The sequence below is a fragment of the Athene cunicularia genome (assembly GCF_003259725.1).
Source record: "Athene cunicularia isolate RWA chromosome 2 unlocalized genomic scaffold, athCun1 chr2_part1, whole genome shotgun sequence".
Taxonomy (NCBI): domain Eukaryota; kingdom Metazoa; phylum Chordata; class Aves; order Strigiformes; family Strigidae; genus Athene; species Athene cunicularia.
The window spans coordinates 95146302-95162761 of NW_020799095.1; the positions used below are offsets into that span (position 1 = coordinate 95146302).

At 37.2% G+C, this 16460-nt stretch overlaps 1 protein-coding gene across 1 annotated transcript in view; it reads left to right on the plus strand.

Annotated features, from left to right (window-relative positions):
- The first annotated feature begins 9989 nt into the window (after positions 1-9989).
- Positions 9990-16460, plus strand: part of CDH19 (cadherin 19) — a 91932-nt gene continuing 85461 nt past the window's right edge. Inside the window, exon 1 of the mRNA XM_026842954.1 lies at positions 9990-10051. The gene's annotated coding sequence lies outside the window, so the exon portion shown is untranslated. The remainder of the gene's footprint in view (positions 10052-16460) is intronic.

Here is a 16460-nt window from a genome sequence, read left to right on the forward strand (position 1 = left end):
CTCCATTCCCTTCAGCTTCGTTTGTGCAATTACTGGGCAGAGCTACTTGAGTTGACACTCAGCAAGGCCCTCTGAATTTTACTTTATGTACACTTGGGTTTCCTTTGTTACGGGTTTCCCACTGTGCATTATGTGTCAGAGCACAGCCTTGACACTCTTACCTTTCCCTTGCACTTGCTGTCTCAGGCCCAGTAGCACTGCTATCATAAATGTTACAACTTGCAATTTTATCTACAAAAACAAGTCATGCTAGTATATATTTTGATACTGCATAATCTGAGGGTACAGTTGCATTAGCTTCAATTTGGAAATAGACTGGCATTTAGACTACCTCTTAAGAAGTAAATACCTGTATTTCTTTGTAAGTAAAAGCCAAGATATTTATGGTTTGAGGGTACACAAGAGTTGATCTCTACCTTGATCTAAAATCTACTGAATCAATGAAAACACTTCCACTGGCAGCAGCTAACTTTGTATCAGTTCCCTTTGTATCTGTCCTCCACTAATGACAGATGTGACTCTCTCGGCAAAGAAAAGGAAAGAGCATCTTACTTAACAGCTGATATAGGATGTATCTCCGCTAATTCAGAGCTAAAAAATAACACTTCATCAGAAGATGCAAATGTATTTATAAAATCAAGAGCAAAATTACAGACCCTTACAATTAATTTATCACTGTTTGCAGTTTCCAGTCCACAGCAAAAGAAATAATAATAAATATTTAGCGAAAGAAAGTGAATCTGCATTTAGAGCTTTTTAATAAATGTTTAAAAGAAAATCAGCACAGATTACTTGGCTCTGGCTAACACTTTTTTATCTTCCATCTGTCTGTCTTTGATGGATGTTGTTCATGCTCTTCAGTTTACAGTAACAAGCAGGTTTTTAATTTTTCTATCTTCCTTCTCTCTAGTGCCAGGCTATGATGGATGATGTGACAAAAAGATTCATCAGTAAATTCTAAATCCTGAATACAAAATAAATTAGTAATGTAAGAAGCAGATTTGCATTCTCCTTTGACAGCATTGCAACTGCATCTGCTGCTCTCTCAGTTTTGCTTTTTACTTGTTTAATCTTGATAATAACACTAACTCGGCATAGGGATATCTTTCATTTTTAAAAGTACTTAAGTGTACAATATTGTCTTAATATACTTTGTGTCATTATTTGAGCTGCAGTGTTTGGATTTTGTATTGAAAGAGCAGCAGCTGAATGTCAGGCAATAATCTCAGAAACAAGAATTGGATTTCAAAGCAACTACATTACACTCTCTAAACAGCATTTCTCAAACATTGTGGTGCTGATTTGCCAGGTACCACGTTGTTCCTAAAGACTAACAATTCATAACATATGGCTCATGTACATCCAGTCATCTTGCTTTGACTCTCCTGAAGGGCAACATTAGCCTTAACAATTTCTTTCCTCAAGTTTAGGGATGTCTGGGTTCCTAAGAGGTCTGCTGCAGTCAAAAGATTGCTTGGAATCCTGGGTTCCTCTATGCTTCATGTAGAGAAAAGCCAAGGTTCTCATTGCCAAAAAGAACAACAAAATCAGTAAGAGAGGAGCTGAGTACAATTTTGATCTTTTCTTCCATTGTAAGGTTATTTTTTCTTGCATATAATTTTACTTTATAAAGGAATTTCATAATTAGTTACCATTGTATGAGACCTCTCTTAGGCACAAGCACACACACACACACACACACACACACACACAGAAGATTTTGATGCTTTCCTGAAGAAAGAAAAAACTATTCAGGAATTTAAAAACTGATATTAATGGAAGTCAGGGAGGACTAAAATAAATTTATACAAATAAAAATAGTAGCTAGCTAAAAATCAATGGTGAGAAGAAAGCTGGATGAATTAAAATGTTCCTTCTTACATATACTATATTTTCAGTAATGATATCTCAGCATTGCAATTATTCATTCCTGCTGAAAAGCTACTTTAAGTCAACCTCAGTAGCAGCTTAGATATTGTCTCCAAATAAAGTCTTATTTTTATGGTGTGGAGGGCATGTTCTGCAGTCCCTTTTACAGCTCTCTTCAGAGGTAAGACTGGCCAGGTTAGAAAGAGATGACAAGGCATCCTTATTCTGTGATCAATTTCCAGCCACTGGATTGGACTTTTTGGTCACTTAAATCTAACATTTTGAATTGCAAAGGTGACAGGTTTTCTCCCATAATTCTTATATATATCTTAAGGCTTTACATTCTTACTTAGTATTGTGGTATGTTAGCACAGATAACATCTGGTGGGGTTACATTTCTTTTAGAAAAGTTCTTTGTCTTAATTTAAAGATTTGCAGAGGCAGAGTTCAACATCACATTGATTATAGGATTTCAGTGTTTAATTCTTGTCAGTGTAAAAAATGAGATTCTGATTTCTAGCATAAATTTTCCTCTTCTGGCCAGTGAATTTTGTGATAAGCAGGAAAATATTGAAACTCCCTTAAACAAAACAAATCCAGCTGCATAATTTGTACTTTGAATGCCCAGGAATGAGATGTGCCAGGAGGGCATATTTTGAAACACTGAATTCTGTGCAGCCCAAACATCTAAGAGGCTGAAGCACCCTGCAATAAAAACTTCAGCTCACCCCCTACTCCCCCAGCAAACCAAACAAAATCAATATCCTAACACAGTTTATGAGGTCAGATACAGGCTCTGAAGTTCAATTAATTTCTTGTTACCTGTGGTATCATTGAATGTTTTAGCAAATGTAGAAGCTCCTGTTGGCAAAGAGAAGCTCAAACAAATCTTCCTGGGCAAGAAACAGAGATCACTGTGCCTGTGTTCTCATCAGGCAATGGTGATGCCCCTGGGAGTCAGTACACTCTCAAAGGGATTATTACAGTATCTGTCTCAGTGGCAATATAACTTTTGTGGGGCTAGAACTTGAGCAGTGAAAATTTGTAAGACCCAGAATGGCAAAAGCACATTACTGGGGAAATAAGACACAATGGATAAAATCTACAAATGCACAGAGAAAGCTTTGTAAAGGAAAGGAAAAAAAAATATTTCAGCATTTGGGAAATCATGGTCTTGAGGTAGCAAGTAGGTAGAATGCTACTCTGGCTTAATTATAGGACCAGGCATGACAAGAGAAAGAGTACAAGTATGAAAGATATTTGATTTTAAAGAACCCTTGAAATGCAGAGGAGACATAAGAGTATGCTCCCACAAGTGTCCCAGAACACTCCAGAGCAGTAAGACTTCTAAGGCAGGGGAGGGTGTTCTGTTGTTTATCTGTTTTGCCTGATATTTCTCACGCAGTCTGACAGCAACTTGCTTTCAAGTAGGGGCAAAATGTCCATATGTGTAATACTCATACATTACACAAATTCTTGAAATCATTAAATGTAAAGCTAAAAGAATTTAATCTTCAGGCAGAGCTGCTAGAGATGCCTGGGGAATGCACACCTTATTTCCAGGACCAAGCTGGTCTGGACACTTCTGTGCCAAAGGCACTTTGTGCCAAAAGGTTATCAGAGTAGCTGTGGGAAACTCATATGTACCACAGACAGGGACAGAGTATATCCATAGAGAGCACCAGAAAACTCATGACTTCTAGGATTTAAAGTCTATAAAAGCTCTCACAGCAGTCCTGAAGTATTCAAACAAGGGTGATCAATTAAATCTATGACATATTTTGTTTTCCTTCCTGTGCCATGTTTATCACATGCACAGCTGAGAATTTAGCCCAATTTGAGCTAAACTTTCAGATAAAATGCAGTCAAATCAAATTTGTGTTCTGTTTGTAAATATAATTAAAACGTATACATTCTTTATCTTTGCACCATATGTATCATAAGGGTGTATAAAGGAACACCTACACGTATCTTTCCTTTTCCGTTTTCTTTGGAATCTAATCTTTTTCCCTCTGAGATACACAAGGACAATTCTATAACTTTAAGAAGTGTTTCTTGGTCCATGAAGTAAATTAGCACAGTTTTTGCCTTCCAGTCTATGTGTTATCACTGATCCCTCCTGATAATATTTAATATGAATGAGGAAAATGGGACGTCATATCTGAAAACACATTTAGATGTTTCAGTTTCAGTGGAAAAAAAACCACTGTTCCAAGTAATATTTAAAAAAGCACAACCTTTTTGTTTCACAGTAATTCCAAAGGTTTAGCATGAACTGTTGCTGTAAATAGCAGCAATTACTGAAAATGATGTGGAGTATGTTACAAATGTGCTTGAATTACTGTATCAGTGCTGTGTAAAAGGCAATATGAATATGCAAAAACCATGATGGATAATTAAAAAAAAAAGAGTAAAGCTCGTGGGATTTAATACAAGTTACAAACACCACCTATCCATTCCCGCCCCATGAAGTTAAGATGTTCTCACTGAGGTGAAGCTAAATAAATACTAAAAATGGAGAATAGAGATAAACAGCATGCTAAAAGGAAAACTTACAAAGAAAAAGCTAATGTGCTATGAAAGTTTACTTTTCCCTTTAACTGGATGATAAGAATAAAAGGGAAGGGAGAGTACAGAAAAGTCTCCAACTAAACCTTACAAGTTATATCTAAAAATCCAGGGAGGTAAAACCTACCCACTTATTAAGACTAGTCTCAAGTCTGTTTTAGTAATACGTTTAAGATATCTAGTAATGGATTCAGTCATTCTTTGTCACTAAACCAGGAAGGAAACAATTTAGCTGTCACCTGCTGGGACACAGTTCATTGATAGCTGTTCCCTGTTTTTATAGATTTAGTCAAAGAAGAAAAATTGGGAAGAAAATAATAGCTATTAAATATTATAAAAATGTGTTGTGGAGGCTCTCAAAATAAACAGGACATACTTAAAATAAAGTTTATTTTAAGTACAATCAATTGGCACTCCAGCAATCATTGATAAACCACTGATATGAATGCCCGTGAGAGATAAAACTATTACTACACAGTCAAGTAAAAAAAATTTCCTAGGATTTAAGGACAATCCAAAATGGTCAATCACTCACCTGAAAAGTGAAGGCTCTCAACCTTGAGGAGTTTCCTTGGGCGGCCTCTTGATCTAAGGGGCTGTTCCAGAGGGGACAACCTCAAAATGGCTCTCACAGGGGAACTCCATTTATACCCTAGATTCATCTGGTCTGTGGTCAGGATCAGCTCTTAGTGTCTGAGTGCCCCATTTACCGTAATGACCTGAGAACAACTGCATGAAAAAGGAGCCAGCAGTCACTATGTTTCAATAGCCAAGAAGCCCCCTCTTCACCAGGGTGGGTACACCTGCCACACAATCCACCCCATGACCACAGTCATGATTCAGGTGGTTTCCCTGGAGTGGTGGTGCAGTCACGTCTTGCCTCCAAATTTAAAAGGATGCACAGTCCCAGTGAGTTTTAATGATCAGTATGGATCATCATTTCTTGATGATACAAAGAGATTTTAAAAGACATACTCTACGATTAACATGAACAGTAATACAGCTTATTATAATACAAATTATAACCATAACTACAATCATTATCAAAATTGAAGGAAACTAATTAACCGTTCTGACAAGGAAAATCCAAACATATCCAACCAACCAGTTAATACTTAATACATCAACAACTGCTTTTGAGTCTTTTGCCACTTTCTTAATCTGTTTACCTGGGGTGGCATTAACACATTTGGGACATAGATCTGTCAACAGAATTAAAACCCCACATACATCCTTCACTCTTTAATAACATCAGGTCCAATCGCATTCTTTTATGTGGTGCCAAGTTCACAAAAATTAAAATTAATTTACTACAACGTTGTAATCCAAGTCTTGGTTATCCATATAGGTCACTGTCACCACTGTCAATAGGGGTGCCAAGGAAATCTGTTTTCCCATGGACCTGTAAAAACACAGAACTAGGCCTTGGGTTAGAAACCAGGAATCAGGTTGGAAGTCAGAAACACCCACTTAATACCTTCTCCTTGTCCCAGTTTTACACCATTATGGCCATGAAATATGATACAGTCCCTTTACATACTTTCAGGGATGGGAAAAATACTAAACCATCCTCACAAAACTTGGACTATTTGGTCTCCAGTAGCTATTCTAACAGATGTAGCCATAGTTAGTCCTGACACCACCTCTACTCCTCAAAACATTGTGGACAGTAATGAGAGACATGCTTATATCCTTGTGGGAATCAACTAAAGATGTATTGTGTCCCTTTCTTGATGATTGAATTCCTAACTCATTGTCTTGTTGAACAACTCTAATTTGGGCCCCTATATTAATTAAAAATTCTAAACCTCTTCCTCTTGGACCCACGGGGATATGTATATAAGACTGTTTGTCAGCAGACCATTGATAGGAATTCACCATACACAGTGGGTAGCCCAGAACCCAAACCTCAGTTTCTAGGGTTTCTTTTAACTCTCCCAGTTCCCCTCATCATGTAACAAACGGGTTAAATTTCCCTTCCTGAGGGTACGTGCTTACCTGCATTTCCCTTTAATCCTGAGTTTTCCTCTCCAGGAATTCCAGCAGTTTCCATATGTAATCTGTGGACTGTCCATGTAACATTGCTCCGGGTGACCCCAATGCCAACACCTTCCACGAAAGATATTGCTTCCTGGATCATAAGGTCAAACTGGCTTATCCTGAGGAGGTTCAAACTCCCATCAAGGAGGCTGCTCAGGGTGGAGTTTTAAGCAGATTTATAGGACCTTCCAATTTCTGTCCACACCACCACCCAGGTCAGCCCATCCCATCTCACACCCATAAGCAACCAGATCATGTAATGTTGCGCGGGTGGAGTTGGAGGGTTTCGCTCCTTGTGTTAGATGGTCCCCTGTACCCTTTTTCCAAGGGACTGAACATGTATCTTTAAAGCATCCATGAGTCCTCTAATAAGAGGTCTAAGGTGCCTGGTGACCACTGTCGTGGCAATTGGTATTTTGTACCACTCCCTCTCGTACATCACTTGAATACAAGCAGCCTTTTGTACTTCTGACAATTCCAATAAACCCTTCACCTTGATATTAACAGGTACCCCCCTCTTCTTGGGGTCCACACCCCCATCCCAATAAGCCACTCAAGATGTTATCAACTGGTGACCCACTGGCTGGTCACTTAGAAACACTCTGGGATCCCCAAACCTCCCAGCTTTGTCATAACTCAACGGGACTAGATCCCTCCCATTAAAGAAACTCTTCACAGATATTCAGTTTCACCCAACTTATGTGAAGACTTGATCTTTGAAATTTTCACTTTACCATTGGCTGTGTAAAATATATATTGTGCACTAGTTCTTGACTCCTGACATGTTCTGTAATTCAAACAGGTAAATGAATTTGTAAAGGACCATGATGGAAAAGATTCTTCTTTTCCTTTAGAGGTTTGAACCCACTACACGTGGTGAGTTGTTGTCTCGATCACGAAAATATCCATGAGAAGCGTTCCTCAGAGCCATTATTCCAGACAGTCAGTGAACAGATCCTGGATTTAGGGAGCAGTGAGGAAAGTTTATGTGACACACAAAAGAGGCAGTTTCTGTCAGATTTACATTTTAATAGCAAGTGCCTGAGTCCTTGGCTGGTGCTTTAACAGCTGGGAAATCAGCTTTTCATGTAAATTTGCTTGGAATGAGGCAAATAAGTCTCTTTAAGTAATACCTCCAAGTCAGGTCTGAGAAATGGGACGTGTCTGTCTCAACACTACATCCATGTACTTGTGCTGTCAGGTATGAACTAAAGTTTTAAGAGGGACCTTCATGACACCCAAAACCTTTGCTACATTACCTGAAACCCAAAGGCTAAACCTAATTTTAAAATAGTATGCCCTTGAACACAGAAAATTAATTTGTCCATTTTGAAGAAGCTGCCATACTTTTATCCCATTTGGTAAATGCACAGTATGTTGGTTCTGTTTGGTGTCATAATTCCAATTTTTCATACTGAGGTTTTAGCTAAGTATGCCAAGACACTGGAAATCTGTCAGTTGTAGGCAAGAGAGCGCTTCATATAAATATCAAATTTAGTCAAGAAGGTTTGTGTTCTGGATGCCAGTGAAGGGCACAAGGGGGAAAGGACGGAGTGGAACAGGGAGCTCGCATGAATGACTTCAAGCCTCTGGCTGAGCTCAGGGCAGACCCTGTGCCTATGAAATCATTTTCTATTGTTAGCCTGCACAAAATGTTTGGCTGTAAGCCCACAGTGAAACTAGGCTGTTTTTGTGACAGACTACTATTACGAGGACAGTGTATGACTGCTAATCTGCACATACAGAACAAAGAATTACAGATTTTTTTTTCCTTCTCTGTGAAAGTCAGCTTAGTAACCATTATTGTAATTTTCTACAACAAATCAGTAGAAAAGCCTCATGCTCATACAGGTGTGTTTCTCACGCACTAGAGAAGGGGAAACCTTAACTATCTGTATCCTAAGGGTGAGAGGAGAGTTATTCCTACCCTTGAAAAAGTGACCTGCCCATAAACATCTGAGCTGAGATTTTCTGCCTCGGCTTTCTACAAGCTTTTACCTTCGTATGCACAGTAACCCTGGCTATCCACCCTAGTGTATAAGAAAAATGTTTTTGTACGTGAAAGCCCATAGCTTTTTTTTTTTTTTTTTCCCTGAGAGTAAAGTGTGTTATTAACCTTGAATATGATTCACATTCTGTCAGCATGTTCTGGAAGTGGTAGGTTTCTTTGTAGCAAAAGTAAAATGAATGTCATTTTGAATGTGAAATAAATACGCAAAACAAGTATCCTAAAACATCATTGCTCTAAGGAAGTTGTCACTGTCAAAAGTCATGAAATGATATATCATAAAGGAGACCCTAGAAAGTTTTGCTCCTCTCCTCAGGGCTCACTGACATTAATTATTTGCAGGAACCTGTATATTCCAATGAAACAATAAAGACAAGGAATGTTGCCTCTGAAATAAATAGTTTCATTAAGCAAATGCCTCTAGGTAAAAATATGTTCTGTGAAATTTAACTTTCTTAAAGCCCTATATACACTTGTGCTGACACTGATCCTAAACTGAGGTTACATGAGTAAATCCAAAGGGGTAAAATGTATGTTAATGTGTGAATATAGCATATCCACTATGTTAAGATGTTTTTTCTTAAGCTGTCCTGACCATTAGAGGGCATAGCATTTACTTTTGCATGTCAGCTGAAGTTAAGACTTTTGATTATTATAAACAATTTATGGTGCAGGTTGTACTAAATAAAATGCAAACGCCTCAACTTGGTAACCGTTTTACTTAACTGAAGTCATAGGGCCCTTTTAAAATCCATTAACCCATCAGTGCTTGCCAAATACTGAATAAACAGTGTCCATACCCTTTTGTTGTTAATTCAGGTGGTTCATCATACTAATCCTACATGTCGTTAAGGGCCAAATGCAGCCATATATCGCTTTGTAAATTACTCTCGGTAGCATGAACCCTTTGCATGGATGAAGCAGATCATATCTGGGTAAATTCAGTTTTGTTCTGTCCATCAACAAGTGTATGCTCAGAATAACTTATTCCTGAAAGTAAATATTAGATTATACTTAATGGTGGAAGCCTTGTTTATCTTTACCTCTATTATTTTTGTGACATGAGAAGTGATGCAATCTCTGTTACCTAGGTCTCACATATCATCTCTGGCAGTCTGATGGATTAGCATCTAAAATAGTAGTATAAAGTGTGTGGATTTACAGTAAAATTCCACCAGAATAGTCTTGCATTCTCCCTTCTAGAGATTGTGCTCAGCTCCAAAAAAACAGGACAAAAAACTAGTTATGGTGATTCAACTTGCAGGTTATATGAGCAATAGTCTCTCTATAATGAAGTCTTCATCTTAAAGAGCTGTTTGAAGTGTTCTGGATAACCAGTAAAGAAAGATGAGTTATTTTTCTAACAATCTAGATGATGGGGAAGCATTTACCAGTCTCCCAACAACTTTTTAAAATGCTGTTGATCTATTTGATGACTGATGTCCTACAGAATCAAGGGTTGTTTGGCATCATGTCTGCTTAAAGATGATGTAATGAGAAAACACTGGCAGATAAGAGCTAATACACAGCGGGGTGAAAACTTTGAACCATGCCCCTATGAACTAAGTGAGTAACACCTGTTTTTTTTCATGAGATCACAATTCTGTGAAATTAAAAATTGCAATCGAGGATACAAAAAAAACCCCAACAAAACCAAGGGAAAAAAAAAATGTTGCTATTATTGGTAGAGTTAGGACAGTTGCTCCATGATTACTGATGGATTAATTTTACAGTGTCACTGGAACTCAACTTTTAGGTTCTTCAATCCTATTCACTTTGCACCGAATGCAGTTTGTCCAGATCAAAGCATGAACAAATGGCTCATCTCTGTTTAAATGGTGCCTGTGGTATTCTTAAAGATCTATTTTCAAGATCTTATTTTTTATATTATAAATGTATTCAGGGGCTCTCTATAAGTGTACAGTAGTCAGTCAAACAATATGAAGTTTAAGAGAAAAGTACCACGGATCTGAAGTCCACATAACTCAGTGCTACAAGTGAAAGGCATCACCTGCTGGCCATCAGCCCAATAGCAAGGTGTCAGAGACGTGTCAGAATAGACTCGGGCTGAAAGTGAGATTTGTGCCTGCAGGGGATATTTTTACAAATGCTGAGTTAACAGAGGGCAGCATAATGTCTCTGGTATTAAGAAGATGGTATTTCCTATTAATGGAGCAGGGGCCTTGGTATTGCACATGGAATTCTACTCAATCTCATCAAGACCCATTTTTCCTGCTTGAACAAAAGATCAGAGTAAGGTATATTTTGTAAAGAAAACTATACAATCAAACTGAAAATTGAATTCTTACAGGGGAAAGATTTTAACAATAAAAGCTGTAAAGGTCCTCTGAAAGTGAGATTCGGTCCAATTTGACACAATAAATTGTTTTACCGTTGAACTGAGTCCCACTAACAAGTATAGATTACATGTGTAAGACCCAGTTTTGCCTGCAGCTAATGTAGCTAGAAGATGTATTAACTGTGCAGGTCTCTCGTTTCCAGGCAGTAGAAAGAATTTGTTTCTATTTATGTATAGGAGAAGAATATGAACACTAAAGCTTAAAAATGGCAAAATATTAAAAAATGTTTAATATCAGTAACTGACTTAATGTTCCAAATAGTCTAAGGAGCCTACAGCCTTATCTATAAGTAAAATATGTGTTATTACTTACTGGAATACAGAATAAAAGGCAATTACATTAGCCACAGATATTAAAATGCCAGACAGGGGAATGGGAGGCATGCTATGTATTCTGCAGCGTGCCTCCTTGGAACTGTTAGTGCTTCATGCTGTAACAGGCTGAAAATGAAGTGCAAACTCATCAGTGTAATTATTTCTTCTCTTCCTTTTGTGGAAGCTGTGCTGAAGGATGGACATGTTTAACTTAATCACTGATTACATTTGTTGCTGTATGAATCTGTAAAACAAGTGTAGCAAATCTATTGCTATGCTGAGTCGTTGGGAGCCCCAGTTCCTGTTCTCAAATTTGTAGCTTTGCTGTATGAAAAACAGAAAACCCACTTTCTCCTGCTGGTGGTTTGAATTGCTCTAATTTGTTCTGGTAATGGTGCCAGATGTCACAGTATAAAAGGAAGCCCAACCCGGCAAAAAAGATTGCCATTCTGACCTTCTATTGAATTCTAGAGCTCTTGCCCCGTTTTGTCTTCTGAACAAACCCAGCACTCACAAACATGCTGAACGGAGTGGAAAAGCAGCTTGACTTTTGTGAAAGAAGTTACAAGCAGAGCTGAGATGGCCGCTTGCCACTTTCCCTGTCAGGGTGACATCTGCCTCCATTTGCTGAGCTGCTTTTTGGGGGAGGGAAATGAACCTTCACCACAGCAGGGCTGGACCTCTTCCCCCATCCTTGCACCTTTGTTGCTGCTGCTTTTCTTTTTTTTTCCAGAAAGTTTGTTTTGGTTTTTTTTTTTAATTTTTCCTTCAGTTACTGGAGTCTATCTTTTAGGAGAGATGAAATCTATGGAGATTTTACTTTTTCAGCAAGATCCAGACACCATTTCTTTCCCATAAAATGAGCATTTAGTTTATTATATTTACCACTCCATTTGACTTTGTAAAATGGTTTACATCTGAAAAAAAAAAAAAAAGCCCAGCAGATTAAATTAAAGTAAGTACAGACAGATGCTTGCTTGCATTGATAACAGTCTACTTTCATGATAAAGGCAGTCAACTTCCACAATTCATGCATCTTAGCCTTTAAATCACATTTTTTGTCAACTGTTCTTTTCCATGTCCAAGATAATCTGTGTAAAATTCTGTTTTCTATTTGCAGAAAGAAGTAACAAAGCTTGGCAGTATTGATTTTGGATGCAAATAGGTCTGCTTATGTGTATGCACATGGGTGTGTGTTTGTGTGTCTATGCATTTCCAAGGTCTTGGCACTTACTTTATTTCCATAACTCTTATTTATATAAACTTAAACATGGCTCTGGCACAAAACTGAATACATAGCAGCATATACCTATATCTCTCACGAGCAGAGGAATAGCCATTAAAAGTAAAGATTCAAAACCTTTGTCTGCTTGGTGAGGGTGTAAGTACCCTTGGCAACCCAGCGAGAGTATAGATTTTGATCTGTCCTAACTGGCTCAGATGCACTATTCAGCATCCTCCAGGGCAGAGACATGCTGCTTGGCAGAGGGCGTAAACCAGTGCTACATGAGGCTGTCTGCATCCAGTGAGTGCAGAAAAAGAAATAACCACTAGAGAGAAGAGCAAGTGACAGTCAAAGACATAATATGCAAATCACCCATAAGAATATTCCAGAACCAGACTGTAGCCCTTGCTCACACTAATTTGTATTTGCTCAATTAGAGAAGCCCAACAAGCATTTACAGTGCTTTATGAGTATATCAGCAAGCTGAATTACATGGATAGGTATTTTGTTGTATATAAAGTGTTCAAGTTGGAAGCTTTTCTTTACGCTGAAATTAAATATTCTTTTTGTGCATCATGTTCAAGAGAGTGAAAAGCAAGACAGACATTAGAGACTAAAGATGGCTGAAAATATAAGTGATTTTAGATTCTTAACATTAGAACCTGTCTTGAACATGAAAATGCAGTTTAGCAGTGACTGTTGAGTTCTTCTGATCTGCCCTATAATATTTCCCATCGGTAAAAAGGCATGTTGACAATTCTCTACTATAGAAAAAAATGTGGAGTTAGTTTTATATTGTTATATCTATCTTTATATCTTTATGTCTACATCGCTGCATCTTTTTAACACATTATATTGTCACTGTATACTTCATTAAACTAGATCACTCATTTTGGGGCTGCTTTCAATTACACAGAACAAGCAATTAAATATTCACACCTTGAGCTGTTCTCTGGTTGTTTCTTTGGTTTTAAAATGGAATATAGGTTAAAACAATGTCAGTTATGGGGTTTCTAGTTTGGATCAAAACCACAGCTGTGAGATTAGAGAATGAAGAAATGTGGGACAAAGCTAGCTATTCACTCATCTTCCTGACAATACTGGAGTTCAAGAAAACCCACAGTCTACTGAAACCCAGAATAAAATGGTTTGGCTATTACATCTTGTATCTGATATGATCTTTTGTTAATTAGCAAAGCGAGCTTCCTTTTCTTTGCAGAGTATTGCTGTGCATTGCTAAGCTATTTCTTTGAGTTCTGTGTTAGAGACATGTAAGTGTTGAATTCAATTATTGTTTCATCAGAATCATTATTATTTTTACAATTCAGAAAGTGTGTAGACTGTACATAAATGTAAAATACAGTTTTTGTCATGAGAACAAAGCTTCATGAAATTGCAAACACACACCCCAAAAAAGCACCCCAACTCAGCAAATATGGCACTTGCTAGGCCAACAGTCCTTCTCAAAGGATCCACGCTGTCTGGAGATTTCCAACTGTCTTCCTTTACTCTCCCCTCCATTTTCTTCTATTTGTCATCAGTCCATCTTTTCTTTTTACTCTTTACAGCACTAACTGACACCCACCAGCAAAAGCAAGTTGAGGTCACTAAGGCAAGTGCCTGTGTCCTGCTAGAACTGATCATTGATCTGGGAGTATGACACACATATGACAGAACAAGGTCACTCAACTTCCTTCCCTCCATTTTTCATTTCTACACATGTAACTACCACTTCAAGGTTCTTCCTCCCAGCCTGTTTGTTGTTTATGATACTACCACCTGAAAAATAGGGAGCACTCACACATGTGTGTGATATTATTTCCTAAGTATCACTCTGCTGACAGTTCAGAAACACACTCTCCACTACAAAATGTCACTGAGGTATACTATTTTAAAAGTATGATTTTTTCCAGTAACAAGTGCTACTAGGGGAAAAATTGCAAATAAAGAAAGGAGCCAACTCATTAGGAATAACCTATTAAATCTTAATGAAAATATGTTGAAGAGGAGTCATATATCTTCAGGGATGACATAAATAATAATCCAATGTGAAGTAGAAATTCACTCAAATACCTATGATAGTAACTTTTTTTGATGTACAACACTTTGGGATATTCCATAAATGCCACTAGGCTATTTATCTTTGAGCAAAAAAAAAAGCATTTGGGAGTTGTGCAAGGTCTTTTATTTAAAATGGATAAACCTGCATATTAAAAATAAGCCTCACACTCTGGCTTCAGTACTCCACTCTCAAATATTTAATATAAATATAGATATATTTATGTAAGTATGTGAAACAAACTTCCCAGTTTGTTCTTTTGTTTGTTTGACTTGACATAGTTACTTAATTCTGTACAGGAATGAATGGCACATTCATTGACAGGTTCCTAAAGCTGTAATTTCTGTCTGACTCGGGTCTGAAGCCTCAGGCATGTTTTTAAATTAATCCTAATCCAGAAGTGAAATAACCTATTTGAAGGAAGAAAAACTATTGATTGTTTTATTTCACTGATTTTCAGAAACAAAGATTGGGTGTAAATGTGAAAGTTGAGGTCAGCCCTTGCTAGACTGTCTTCTTGATCGAGAAAGGACAAGTATGTTTCTTACAGATCTTATAATCAAATCAGAATGGGGCCAGAGTTTCAAATGAGGTCCAGCTGCTGTAGTCACTAGTGCAAATTAACATCACTGTCCTTACTAGTTTTGATGCCAGTCTATCTGATGTTCATAAGAGATTAAAAAGGCACAAGAACAGGAATGGAAAAAAACACATTCTGATGCCAGTGACATAAGACAATTTAAAAGATTTCAGAGAAGTATAAAGTAAGGGTTTTTTTAAAAAAAAAGTAGTTCTTTCCACATTTCACTCAATGGGTTTAAAAACTACTGAAAACTGAAAATGTCTTCATCCATGCAGTATAAATCAATCTCTTAGTGATGGATAATAGAAGGATTGGCTAAGGACAATTATTACATTGTTGAAAACTGACTTATGGAACAAATTGCTCTGCCAACCTTCTGATATTAAAAGACATAATGTTAAGATGACCTCATATCCCAGAACCCTGGAATCATAGGAAATAAAACTGGGATGGACCTTAAGGCACCATTAGATCATTCTTTTATCCAAAGGCAGAATCATCTGAACTTAAAACGTTACTGACAGATATTTGAATAGTCTGGTCTAAAAGCCAAATGTTAGTATATAACTTTGCTCCTGCATCTAGACCTTCATCACCCTCAAACTTTTTCTTGCTACATCACATTGTAAACTCAACACCTATTATTTTATAACCAAGACATAACACTTATCTATTCTCACTGATTTTTTTCTCCCTGATATCTATTCTCATGCTCTCTTGATTAGAAAGATCATTATTTTTTGTCCGACATATGATGATCATGGTGAATACCTCATTCCTTCATTTTTTTTTCTTTTCTTTTATACTATGTTCTTAACAGATTTCAATATATCAAAAAACCCACATATACTGTAATACACTTCCCTAACTTGATTAAACTGTTCTTCGTTAAACACCACACCATAATATTTGAGTAAGTATTTCAAAATGTTCTGTGGAACAATTGTCCTACCTAAAACATCATCTTATTGCCTGGGTGGTTCAACATGTTCAGATGTAATGTTATTTATCTATCTATCTCTATCCATTTGCTTAAAATGTTACCTTCATTGTAATATTTTGATTTCCTTTAAAACAGCTTGCTTTTCCTCTGCATTCAAGAGTCTGACTCCAATATTTGTTCTCAATTACATTTTGCCACATTGCCAACTTCTATTTAAATCATTGTACTGTTTATCCCTGGGATTGTGTGAATGACCAAAATAAATATTTATATAATTTAGCCATGTGAAGCTCCTAGAACAAACAGAAAAAATGCATCTTTGATTTATATATAAAATTATTAAATTGTAACCAAAGTAACACAATTGATCAGGTTATGATAAACTACAGATAGAAAGGTTCAGACCTGTGGATGTGTGCCGTTATAAGAAAGGAAGTATACCTAATGTCCACGTTTCTCAGTCTTTCCTCTTGAGAAAAATGTACGGGGGG